Below are 14,498 nucleotides of genomic sequence, written 5' to 3'. Positions count from 1 at the left end.
TTAAAGGAAGAAAATGGAGCTGCGTTATTGGTTGGAACGTGGCAACGAGAAAAACACGAATAAATTGGGGGAATGAATAGCGTTCGTTGATCCCTGTGGGATTTAGACTGCCGGTTTGAAAGATGAGCTTTTGTTCAAGAGTTTTACGGTCTTTTCTTACACTTAGGTAGCACGGAAAGCCGTAAAACTCTTGAACAAAAGCTCATCTTTCAAACCGGCAGTCTAAATCCCACAGGGATCAACGAACGCTTTTCATTCCACTAATTTATTCGTGTTTTTCTCGTTGCCATGTTCCCACCAATAACGTAGCTCCATTTTCTGCCTTTAAAAGCACACACAATTCCTCTATTCGCTACGACGAAGGGCTAACGCTCGAAACGTCAGCTTTTGTAATCGTTACGGTGGCCAATTTACCATTTCAACTTTGTTGATATATCCAAATTATATTGTTTTTTCCAAGCTCTGCGTGAACCCTTTCAATCCCAAGATCTGAATGATAATTTCTCCTTACTGTCTGCCATACAATTTTTATTACTTTAGTTTGCAGAATTTGGTATTGGATGAAATCCTTATTGTCTAATTGATGTATTTTTTTTTCATTCTCAACGCCTGTCTGCTTGATGTTATATTGATATTGTAAAGAGAAATTCTTTCTTGGTCGCTCATGGGAGTTAAAAGGTCAGTTGTTCTTCTTGTGATGTTATGCATTTGCACATTCTTCTCACTCTTGGAGAGACGAAGCAAAAAGATTAGATTGGATACTTTAAATACGGAAACTACGATTGCTTGCTATGGGAGTCGATTAAAAGAAATCTGAACTCTAAGCTGAAGGAATTGTGTATGTTATGCACAAAACATCCTGATTGGAATATCGGATTAAAGGTCTCCGATGACAGTTACATTGTAATCAATTACATCTGCCAAAAATACCTGACCTGCAGGAGACCGTTTAACAGTGATAGACTTCTAGTAGGTGACTATGGTGTGGAATTAAAGTGTCGTCATAGATAAAAGGACCCCTTCATGGAAAAAAATTGAGATAGATAATCATGCAGAAGAGGAAAAACTCGTGTTCCAGTCTTGGCGAGGCAAACAAGATGATACCAGAACTGGGTTGCTGGTTTCCATCGCACGTTTCTTGTGTAGTGGTCATAGTAATAGCTATTTGCTGCTCCTCGGTTGAAATGAAGAGCGAATCATCTTCTGTTACAGAAGCGTCCCCATGCCCCCGGCATTTTTCCGCGCTCATCTGATAGTGTTTACCGATTTTCATGTGGTGGGAGGTGTTTTTGAAGGAACCGACGTACATGAAAATCATTTCGGCAGAGTTGTTGTTTAGGTTGGTGGCCGGCACAAGAGTGTAATTGCAACCATAGCTGTTTTTCTGAGACATATTTTCACAGAAACTCATGTCGATACCGTAGACCTTGGCCTCTTTGCTTGTGAGGTAGCTAAGTCCACTGTTTCCACTACCATACAAGTTATTTATAGTGTTTGTGTAGTCTGCGCAACTTCCCGTTAGGGGCGCCGCTTCACGGCGATTAGTCTGTCCCCTCACGAAATGGTTGAATACCTTTATGGAGGTCTTGTTTGACAGTTTCCATACTGCACAGAGGCGCATGTCCAATTTAGTATATATGCAACCACACTGGGCTAATGCGACCTTCCTAAAGCAGGAATTACCAGGCTGACGTGTGCTGGGTGGAGTGGATAAGGAGCAGTTTGTGCGACCTCTGTGCTGAGGTGCTACGCCATCTGCGAGGAAGCCTAAGGAAACTATCACAGCTGTGATAAGCAATAGCCAAAATCCACATATAAATTTCCTCTCCATTGAGCTGGTGGTCAGTAACCTGCACTCCGCTCGTTAAACCAGTATTCCGTGAAATGTGCCGAGGCGCAGAGATTTTAAAGTAGATCCAGTTCGTGACAAAATGTCAAAACAAGAGAATCCATTTTCAAAACAAACGTGCAATTTTATCCGATGTTTTGGGAACGTTTGTGATGATAATTGCTCAGTTCGCCCTCTGATAGTGGGTAAAAGACACGCAATGTGGACCACTCGCGAATAACTACGTGTAAAAACTGTATCACTAAAACATCGAAAGGACTTCTTATTGAAGGGCTTGCGGAACTGCTAAGACTTAAAGAAATGTTAGACGAAAAGCACACTGACTTTCAGTCTTATCTTCAAACCTGTGCTAAAAACAAGGCGTACCTTGTGCTGCCTATGGGGTTCATATTTCTCTTTTTGCAAGGAGTTGGGGCTTTGCAATGATGTTTGAATGAAGATTAGCCCGAATGTTATCAGGTCAAAAGGAACGACACTGTTAGTTTTAAATGCGATAAGATAGAGTCGTCTTTATTGCAGTGTTGCAATGTCCTCTCACGGGTGTCACCAAGGTTCACATGCGCCGCACAAGCTTATTTTATTAATTTAATTTTTTCACTCGTGTCTGTGTCTTAGCAGCCCTATTTATCTGTCCTGTTTGCAAGAAATCAACGAAAGCCATACGCAAAAGGTCCTAACAACTTGTCTACACGATTAGTCGGTGAAAAGATCCGCTCACAATGCTGGTGCAAAGACCCGAGTATGCATTATAAAAGCATTAAAAACGACAACAAGAGTAAGCCAACTTCAACGTTTCTTTTAACCGCGTCTCCCTGCAGAACAACAAATTATGAATTTTTAGCTCGACTATGATCTCTCACCAACGTATAAAGCATACAGCAGTAGTAATGGTGTCACGAAAAGAGGAAAAGCTTGACTGTTATCCTCTTTAGCGGTCTTTAAGGTTCCTTTTAATGTCCATTCCACGTCCCCCACGAGCCCAACCGGTGGCTATGAAGGAAAATTAACCTGCGCTGCTGAATGGTTTTACTGTGGTGGAGCAAAATGAATCCAGTTCGGAACGAGAACTAAACAAATTTCCACTGAGTGGAATTTAATTAGAGGTTTACTGAAGATAAATTTCGAGGGTCGCATAAGACATTTGGCCGACTAAGTGCACGTTTGTGAAGCTTTTTGAGGTGCGGCGTATTAAGATTTCTCTTTGTTTCCTTTTTCTAATGATTGCGAATAAATTTTTTAGTTTAGACAAAACTAATTGTCAAAACATTTTCAGGTTTTTCAGTTCCAGGAAGATTATGGCGCGAAAAGCTGTTCTATTTTCGGTAAACTAAGACTCCACGTGAACTGATGTTTGCGAGTCATAACTCATATGTCAAGCGAGACAGTATGAAAACAGCAGAACACTCATGTGATACGACTATCTAGCTTGTAGGGTTACTATTTTATGACCTGCAAAAACCGCGGGCTGTCATTTACCTCCAAACAAATTGACGTTGATTAGGCCATGAATAGGGGCGCTATTCTGGAGGGGTTGCGATCTTTTCATTCAATGGCCGATTACAATCTTAAACTGTTGTCATCTGGTAAGAAATTGTCCCATTTCACTACCTATCGTTTAGTTCCTCGTAAATTTGTATCATGAGCTTAATTATCCACGAGTTTTTGATCGGTTTTCACTGGTGATCTGTTGGAGGACAGGCGCAAAGATGACGTCACCATAATTTTAGCTATTCCATGTTGCCTTGGGTAGGAACAGTAAATAAACAAATTGACGTCGATTAGGCCGTGAATAGGGGCGCTATTCTGGAGGGGTTGCGATCTTTTCATTTAATGGCCGACTACAATCTTAAACTCTTGTCATCTGATAAGAAATTCTCCCATTTCACTACCGATCGTTTAGATCCACGAATTTTTGATCGGTTCTCACTGGTGATCTGTTGGAGGACAGACGCAAAGATGACGTCACCATAATTTTAGCTATTTCATGTTGCCTTGGGTATGTACAGTAATGGACCACAAAGATGTCAAAATGCGGTAAGAATACCAGCGACACTTGCTGCGCCTCTTGTGCCACGTTTTTGTTCTTACGACATTTTGACGTCGTTTGTGTTCCCTTACTGTCAATATGGAATGTATTTGTTTAGCAGAGAATTTTTTTATTGTCCTGGAAGTTGGATTTTCGTTTTTGGCAGGAAAGTCATCTCCAAGTCAAAAGCCCCTACAAAAATGGTAAAATTTACAAACAGCCCAATAAACAATCCCCACTCAAGTCATGTCGCTTTAAAATTGAATCCGTCGAATTCGGACGCTAAAATTGTCAGGTTTAAACGCGTTTTTGTATATTTCGTTTACTCGTTACGTGACAATGGTACATGCTGATAGTTTTAGGATCACTGTTACTATAAGTAGTGTCGGCCGACATGGCGACCGACATGTCGGTCGACAGTCGGTCGATAGTGGGTCGATAGTCGGTCGATAGTCGGAAAATAGTCGGTCGACATGTCGATCGATAGTCGGTCGACATATCGGTAGACAGTCGGTCGATATTTGACCGACACTTGGCTGACACTCGGTCGACACTTGGCCGATGCTTCACCGATACTTCACTGACACTTAATCATATACCTGAAAGTTTATGCCTTCGAATCAAATTTTTCTTCAAATCAAATTTTTCAAAACCGACACTGCAACAATACACAACCACACGAGCGACGTTCAAACTATACTTACCGATAAAGTTCAGACACTTAACCGATAGACTACCGACACTCGGCCGATAGACCACTGACACTTGACCGATATTCCACCGACACTTGACCGATATTCCACCGAGACGCGACACTCTATCTGTCGGTCGACATATCGACCGACAAGTCGACCGACTATCTTCCGACTATCGACCGACTATCGATCGACTATCGACCGACCTGTCGACCGACTATCGACCAACTATCGACCGACAGTCGACCGATATGTCGGTCGACATGCATGTCGGTCGCCATGTCGGCCGCCATGTCGGCCGACACTACCTATAGTAAAATTGATCCTTTTTTTTCTTGATTTTCTTTTTGCTCACAGAGTCGGCTGACAAACGCAGGTTTTCGTAGCCAATTTCCTTTCAAATCATCTAATAGGTGTGCTGGGTGTCTTTCCAGTAGAGCAGATAAATGGCACGTAAAATCAAATCGAAAGCCTTCATTCAGTATGCATATTCTCTATACTGTTCTCTATACATTTCCCAAGGTGCAAGGAGAATTTGTTGAGCAATCAAGAGCTTCTTCAGTTGTTGATAATTTCCTTTATTCTCCTAACCTTAATGTGTGATTCAGGGGTGATATTGTAAGGAGAAATTAGATGCTAGTCACTGTCAGTAGTCAAAGGCTTAAATGACTCCTTGAAGTCCTTGCATGTAATCACCTGCGTTGAACTGTTTCTTCACCCCGAGCTTAGTCATTATTGTAACTCGTGATATCACAAGGTAAGCAGGTGCTTCGCGATCCTCAATGTCACGCATGCTGCGTGACACTCAAAAGTTTGAACAGTCACGTCTATTTAAAAGAAAAAACTCGTTACTGGAAGGGGTTATTGCATAAATATTTGTACATTTATCTCAATTTGACTCAATACTTTTAATTCCCGTTTATAGCAGTTACTTAGACACAATTTTCGTCTAAAGTTTTACTAGAAAATCTTGATAACTTTTATACATCTTCAAATAGAAACACTGTCCAATGCGTCAGTGAAGTGGCCTTTCTTTACCTTGAAGACCCAAGAAAATACACTGAGTTTCGTTTCATTTCATTCTTTTCTCAGAAACTATTTACAGCCAGTATAGATCAATCACAAGAAAAGTTATTCTTTCCTGGCAAGAAAGTTCGTTTTAAAACCGTCGGGGCTCGTTAAAAATATAATCTCCTTTGCTAACAATTGCCATGTGTACGAACTGAAAAGTATAAAAGGATTATTGAGATAAAAGCCAAGCGCACACGCTTTAAAATAAGGAACAGCAACATGTAGAATTTTACCATTTGTATAGTACACACACTTTCAATAAATGTATTAATTCAGAGTTAGAATATTTCACGAAACGAACCATACTGGGTTGTTTTTCCGGGCTTTGGACCTTCACAAATCTTGGCCACCTTGTGCTTAAAGTCCTCAGGAAAATTTACTCGCCTTGGAGTTGTATAGAATAAATGTGTCCTCTTCAGCGGACGCGGAAGGCTGATAAGCGAACGCGATGAAGTGCTCTCTGATGAAAACCCTTGTGAAAATGGATATCGTTTCATGGAAATGGAAGTCTTGAAACATATTCTTCTAAAGACGCAAGAGGAAATGGACACAAAGGCGATAATAGCAACAGGACAAATGAGAATTATGAGGGTATAATCGCTACACAGAACCTTTTCTCTACACGATCCGTAACAACACACTTCATCCGTCTGGCAGTCATTATCAAAAGAGCAAGTTTGTCCTTTGCAATCCAGACTATCGACGCATTTCGTATCACAGCAAATTTCAGCGGTAGAGCAATCTCGGTTGATTTCACAGTTTTCTCCCAGGCAACTGCTTCCTTGGACGCAAGAACCAGAGCAGCATTCATATGAACCGTTTCCCGCGTTGCAGTCTTGTGCTCTGGAGCACTTGTTAGCGTCGGGGCTTGAGAGGCATGCAGCCGCTGACATGAAAACGAGAAAAGTAAACGCTGTAAGGCTTGTCCTTGAATCTGTGTTAATCATAATGAAACTTGATGAAACAATTCAGAAATATTCCAGCAAAGTTGAGCGCAATTTAAATTGCACAATAGTCGGAAGACATCGTATGACACCTTTTAAGTCTCTTAGTTCACGAGTCGTCTTGGTTTATAATAGTCATAAGATCCTCATGTTACATTTTTAAGTGACTTGATATGCTGATTGTAGATTATCCTACCTTTTCTCTCTCTTTTTTTAAACGATTATCACCTGATATATCAAAGGGCATCAACGTCAACTCCGTTGAAACTAATAAATGTGAATCATGTAGCGACCTTGGAACTTGAAATTTTCAGTTGAAATTGTTTCAAAGGGCTGTAGATATAGTGGCAACATCGGTGAAGCTCGAAACATCTTTGAATAAACACCAACTTACTTCCATTCTGCTCACACGATGTCAAGACGTGAAGACCTTGACCAAAGAAACCGTAAAGGCATTGGACCGAACAAAATGCTTGGACTGTGGCAGAAAGGTTGTTTCACTGTACTTTTTCTCAATTGAAATTTGCCTATGGATGAAGACTTTCTCTGGGATGTCACGCAACGCTCCCGGTGTTTCGTGACACTCTGAGGCATGACAGCGAGAAAGATTCTAAGAAACTTAAGAGTTTATAGGGGCCAAAACCGAGCAACGAGCAGCAAATGTTTATTTTTTTCCACAAAGTATAGAATTGGAGCCCTTTAAAATCAGATCTGATTGGACAATCGGCCTATGGATGAAGACTTTCTCAGGGATGTCACGCAACGCTCCCGGTGTTTCGTGACACCCTGAGGCATGACGGCGAGAAAGATTCTAAGAAACTTAAGAGTAAATAGGGGCCAAAACCGAGCAACGAGCAACAAATGTTTCTTTTTTCCAGAAAGTATAGAATTGGAGCCCTTTAAAATCAGATCTGATTGGACAATCGGCCTATGGATGAAGACTTTCTCTGAGGTGTCACGCAACGCTCACGGTGTTTCATGACACCCTGAGGCATGACGGCGAGAAAGATTCTAAGAAACTGAAGAGTTTATAGGGGCCAAAACTGAGCAACGAGCAACAAATGTTTCTTTTTTTCCACAAAGTATAGAATTGGAGCCCTTTAAAATCAGATCTGATTGGACAATCCAGCTCTTTCACCTTAAGCCGCATCCCACTCATTGTTCACAAATGAATCAAATTTGTCCAATCCTTCAACTTTTCCATCTTTCAAGACCAAAATCTTGTGGCAGTCTATTATCGTGTTCAAACGGTGAACTGTAGTGATAACAGTGTAAGGACAGAGGAAGTATTCATTTTATAAACTGCAAGAAAAACTGCCCTTGATCTAAGTGACTAGTGGAGGCAAACGCAAGGCAAAGCAAGGGGCGAGACATCAGCTCCTCGAGCACTTGTTCCCGCTCACAACGAAACTACGCCTGTTTGGCAGGCTATTAGCAAGGTTTTGGGGAAACTTAGTTCCCAGGTCTCTCTTCCTCCTGCTTACTATTGGTTCAAAATGAAAGTTGTTGTCGAATGCTCTGCGCGAAATAGAAACAAGATGGCTCTGTTTCCCTTTTGTAACCTGACTTTGAGCCAATGACTCAGCCATTATGAGAACTGGCTTACCTTGAGTAATGAGACTTAAACCAACCATTCCAATTATCATCAAAGGATGTGCTCCACTTCTGAAGTAGTCCCAATACAGCTTGGATGTCACAACTCCGATTGGACGATCCTCCTTTGCTATCTCCAGACTCCTCGATTCATCGGGCAGAAGATTCTTTTTCTGGCATTTTTCATCATCATCGTTTTTCTCTATATTCTCCCTGGAAAATTTTTAGATGATTCTGCTTTGTCGTTCAGAGCTTCTTTATAGAGCAGGTCAACAGTTAAACTGATTACGCCTTTTCCGTGCAGCTCAGTAAAGCGTCCCTTGTCTAGGACACGCCCTTCATAATGGACACAATCACTTCATCAGCATTTTCCATGTGCTGTTGCTGATGAGAGGTTAACAGAACAATTTTGTCACCCAACAGTTCTTTGATACACTTGTTAAAGATGTGTTGGCCAACTTTAAAATCGACAGCACTTAGTGAATCATCCAATAGATAAATATTTCCGCGGATTTCACCTCTGAAGATAAAAGTTCATTACATTTTATGTTGGGATATTCGTGAACTTACTCGTTCTCAATGGACTCTCTATTCTTTAATGTTAATTAGGAAAGCGCAAGAGAGGCGTACTTCCTTCGATAATAATTCCCATCATCCACTTCATTATGGAAGTGCTTGTCTCCCACGATCCCATGACCACGTATGAAAAACATGAGACAAGTAAAGGCGAGTTTGACCCAATGACATTCTGTACCAAATATCATAGTTTTTTAGCTGACCCCTCCTCCGGTTATTACATGGGACATATATTCGTTATTTAAAAAAAGGCATTTTGAATTGATGCAGCTTACTCTAAATTGTCTCGAATGAAGAAGATCATTTACTTTACCCTCGTATATCTTTTATTTTTAGCCGATATTCGTCCTTCCACGTATGCCTTTTGACCGTGCGGATCCCGGAAACTACTTGATTCATTAGAGAGATTCGCTGATCGGACACTGTAGCTGTGCGCAAGTGCAGCTTAGTATTGGTGGGGAACAAGACCGCAAAGCATGGAAGGAGAATACACGGGAGAATACACCCGTAACAGCGTGCCAACCAATCAGATTGTAGATAAATATTGTTCCAGAAAACTTAACTAATGCAAAAAGTGTCCAAGAAAATAATTTGACTGTCTCTTCTTCCATTCATTGGATAGCAGGTCGAACAACCTTCCTGTAGTGAATTTCAGTAAAGTCTGCTTGCCGAGAAAAAAAAGCGATAAAAATTCACCCTACGCATTTCCTAAGATTTCTCCGGCATAACATAGGTATCACTGTCCCCCCCTTCCCCCACCTAGCGCAGGGGTGCACTTCAAGTGTGAAGCGTCCTTAACCAAGGACCTTAACGGTGACCCAGAACGTTCAGCGCGCTAATTAATCTCTTTGATTGGTGTATACGACTTTAATTTTAATTGTGGCACACACACTCTTCCGATGGAGTAGCAAATTTCTATTCGTAACAATGTATAACAGATAAAGTCCACGGACAAATAAACAAGTATATTTTCGCACCAGATGGAGACTAATGTATTTATTATTTATCAAATATTTTTGCAACGCGCGGCTAGAATGTTGACGAACAGTTTGTTTCATTTTCTATGCGTGTTTAGTTTTCAGCGTTCTTTGATACGAACTAAACGCTCCCTCGTCTTGAATTAAATTTGAAACGAACGCTTTTATCGTCGTAGACGTAATGCTTGAAAATTGGGGAATGCCCCCTTGGAATATATCCTCGGATATTCGCAAGTTTTAAGTGGGCCATATTCGATCACGTGATGTGTTTAGACCAATCGTGCGCGAGCAAAAATATGTAATGGATTATAAAGGCCGACTTTTTATCTTAATCGCTAAATTAGAGCTTATGAGGTTCCCAGTGTCGTATTAGAATTTTTCAAGAGTTGTCTTTCCTGTTGAACACAATATACTTTACGTTAATGTATTGCTCAAGAATAGCGCCTATGGGAAGGTACCAATGAAGTATGTATGTATACAGTCTGCATGTAGGGCTATCTGGCCTGTAATCTTCCCAGTCAAAGTTTCTTACGAACTGCTGCGTGAAACCACCTTCTGTTCGTACTTTTCAGTGCTATCGTTTTTTGAAGCCGGAGAAAAAGTGACATAAGTGGCTTGAGCTTTTCACTTTAATCTGAAGTATTGCTGTTTCTCTTGGGCACGATAATACTTCCCCCTAACCTTTCGTAATACTTCCCCTGAAGCTGTGATTAGTTAAGTGCCATGGATGAACAAAAACGCAAGACAAGGTGCTTGATAAGTTGACTTTGATGACCGGAATTTTCGGCGCGCTGATTAATCCCTTTTTGTCTTTGATTTCTGCATGTCTATTATTCTCGAATGCATAAAATGGTTATGAAAATAAACTTACTAAGAGCAAGGAAACTTTGCAGACTCTTCTGTACACCAAACCTTATGGACATAGATCTTCAAATGGCACGTGTTTAAAGACTAGCAATAGCACTGTTTTGTAATATTTGCATTTGAATGGTTAAGTTTCACATGATTATTCTTCCCGCCAGTTTTTCCTGCTAGTTTCTCCTTTCTGTCCTGTTCTGGAGCTTGAAATTGTGGATAAAATGTTTATGTGTCTTATAACCACACAATATGTAAAGAAGAAAAAACCATTGACAGCCACATATAAGAGTAAAGATCTCATGTCACTCTAATGGTTTTAATGGCTTTCAAAATATTTCAATTTTTTTATCCTTATAATTATTCTTCGCTATTATCACTTAGCAGGCATTATGGCGAATTTTGGGGGCTAAAGTATATTTTAGCCTACAATGATAATAGAATTTATGTTCTTGGGCATAAATGTGTTTTCAACCCTCGCCTTGCGGCTTGGGCAAAACTAACCCCAGCTCAACCGGGCCCAAGACATAATTATGCCCGAGAACATCCCATTAACTCTCTTATTTTATTCGCAGCGCTCGACACAACGCTAATCTTTTTCTCAGAAAAGCGCCAAAAATACAGAGGTGCTTCTTATAATTGCAATCTGAGAAGCAACTAACAAAGGACGGGTTTTCTCTGACAATCAGTTTATTATTTGCTTTATTGCCGGTTCAACCATAAGTTACCAAACTAACAACTGCGAAAAAATTTTATTAGTCACTGAAAACGGGTTTTTTTTTTTTGAGAGCTTTGTTTTTGCAGGGCAACAGAGTAAAAGGTGTGGTTACATTGCATACAACTAATGTCCACGCTTGACGGAATCGAGTCACATAATCTATTCACGAAACAGCTCATTAAAATGCAGTTTTCGTCGCTGACTTCTGTAAGAGCTTTGCGTGACGAGCTCGCAAGAGAAATGGGAAGAGTAAACTAACAAACATGTTTCGGTTGGCGTTCAACTTGACACTCGAAAGGAATGCTAAAATTACTATCCGAAGAAATATTCGAGCGTGCTCAGTTGTCAGGAAAAATGAATGTGACACACAAAGCTCGCTCTACCGAGGGTAGCTGAGTATGTGTGTGTGTGTGTGCGTGTGTGTGTGCGTGTGTGTGTGTGTGTGTGTGTGTATGGGAGGGTGGGCAAGGGTTTTTTTCTGAGGTAATAATGATTGGGTGAGGCAGTAGCAGAGTTATTTATCTTACGTGGAGATTACTAACTCAGTTATGCAGCAATTTCAAAGGCTTGTATCTCCTCTCATTCTTTCTGCTCGTCAGAGAAGATTTGACGTCACCGTGAACAGAATTTTCCTTTTTTAATAGATTTAATATAGACCACTTTCATAAATCGCGGCCGGATTAATTTTCTTTTGTTTAAATTTAAATTAGCCCTTCTGGCCTCGTTCTCCAGTACAAAATTCAAAATAATACATTATCTCAAGCGAGGCCAGAAGGGCTCATTTGAATTTAAACAAAAGAATATTAATCCGGCAGCCATTTGTGAAAGTGGTCTATTGCCGTGGGTCTGTCCGGTAATAGATCACAGAGGCGTCAAAATGCGGGAGAATTCAATTATGCTTTGCAGTATGTAGAATGTAAAACCGAGTAATGAGCTTATAATTGTTTTCTTTTCCATCAAGTGTAGATACAGAGCCCTGCAGGATTAAGTCCGACCTGAAATTCGAGATCCCAGTTCACCTTAGGCTGCATCTGGATCAGTCTTCATTACTGAATCAAATTTTTCAAATCCTTCAACTTTTCCATCTATTGAGACCAAATCATCTGAGAGTCCCTTATCGTGTTCAAACGGTGAGCTATGGTGATGACAGTGGACTCCTTCAGTTTATCCCGCACTACATTTCATATCGTCTGCTTTGTGTCAGGGTCTACATACGCAGTTGGCTCGTCCAAGACGACGATTTTACTCCGCTGTAGCAGCACACGAGTCAAGCAAATTAACTGCCGCTCTCCAACACTGATATTAGCGCCATGTTCCAGCAGTTCGTGATCGAGCTTGGCCTCAAGTCTCTCGACAAAATCTTTCAGTTGCACATCTTCTAAAGCCTGCCATCATAGTTAGTAGAGGAGACTGGTTAGGAAACGCGGCAAACTTCAGTCGGATAGGTTATTGTTCGATTTTATCGAGGTCACGTGAGAATGACCCTGCACACATAAATCCAAAATGGCGCCGCGGGCTTGTTTCGACAGTCACGTAGCGTTTAAGTTTTTGGATTTTCTCCGTGATCGAGCGACATCTTACCTTCAAAATATAGCTAAAAACATTAATCAAGTCAGTGGACATAATGCCAGGTGAAAATTTTTCAGTATTTGTCTGTGGAACGTGTAGGAGAAGTAAAGGAATTGGAATCTGGAAGCTACCGGCGCCGCGAAACGCAGAATACAAGAATTGGCGAGAAGACCGTGGCTGAAAATAAATAAGTTACTCTATGTTAGATACTTTAACCATATAGCCTTTATACTCATTTTGTCTATAAAATAATCATTAATGAGTAATATTTAATATGTTGCACGTTGTAGCTACCAAATTAATCTTTTGTAATAAATTACTTATTGACAAATTGTGGCAGGCTCTTAATTCTAACTATATCTGCCTTTCTTGTTCTTTGCTGGCTCTGCAAATTTCCTTTCGTAGTGTTTTTGTCTTCATTTGTTTACATTGAATTTTTGTTTACCGTTGTACTGAAAGTAAGTAGACATTAACATTTGTAACATTTCTTCTCGTTCCTTAGACAAGACTGAAACTCGGGTACCATCATACGGACTAAAACACTCAGTAACACCTAAACGCATACCGACTGAGGCTATTGTATCTAGTGTTGAGGCGGCCCTGTCTCGGCAACGAGAACTATAAACAGTTACACTACAAACAGTTACACGGCACTGCCATGGGGTCTCCAGTTTCTGTTGTTATAGCAGAAATTGTGATGCAGAACATCGAGGAACGCGCCCTTTCGACTTGCCGACAAACGATACCGCTTTGGTTACGTTACGTTGACGACACATTCACCGCCGTTCGACACGACGAAATTGACGCATTCCACAACCACCTTAACGAACAAAACACTGACATACAGTTTACCAGAGAAGTCGAAGAAAATGGCAAACTTCCTTTTCTAGACTGCCTGGTAAGCAACAACGACAACTCATTACGAACGACAGTTTACAGGAAACCGACACACACCGACAGATTACTAGACGAGTCATCCTACAACCCTACATCACACAAAGCCACAACTATCAGAACTCTAACTCGACGCGCACAACTAGTATGTGACTCGACAGACAGCTTATCCGACGAGAACAAATACCTTCACCGTGTTTTTACGAAGAACAACTACAACAACGACTTCATCCTACGAAACACTCACCGACCCACTACCACTACCGAAACAAACGACACCGCAACCCCTACGACTACAGCAACCATACCGTACATAAAAGGCATGTCTGAAAACATCTCGCGCATCTTACTACCCTTCAATATCCGCGTCGCCCACAAACCCATCACCACACTACGTCAGTTACTAACCAACGTTAAAGACAAAGACGAACCGAGGAACAGACAGGGAACGATTTATAAGATCAATTGTTCCGACTGCCAAGCCTCCTACATCGGTGAGACTGGCAGAAACCTCACAACAAGACTGACTGAACACAGACGGGCGACGAGGAAAGGTGATGTCAGCAATCACATTGCTGAACACCATCGACTTACCAACCACAACATTGACTGGGACTCTGCGCAATGCCTAACCTACAGCACTGACTATTTTCAACGACTGACTCTGGAGAGCTGGTTTACTAACTTAGAACAGACTCCCCTCAACAGATGTCAACAACTACCCGCCCCAT

The sequence above is a fragment of the Stylophora pistillata genome, chromosome 13 (genome assembly GCF_964205215.1).
Source record: "Stylophora pistillata chromosome 13, jaStyPist1.2, whole genome shotgun sequence".
In the NCBI taxonomy this organism is placed as follows: Eukaryota; Metazoa; Cnidaria; class Anthozoa; order Scleractinia; family Pocilloporidae; genus Stylophora; species Stylophora pistillata.
This window is presented reverse-complemented; position numbering follows the sequence as displayed.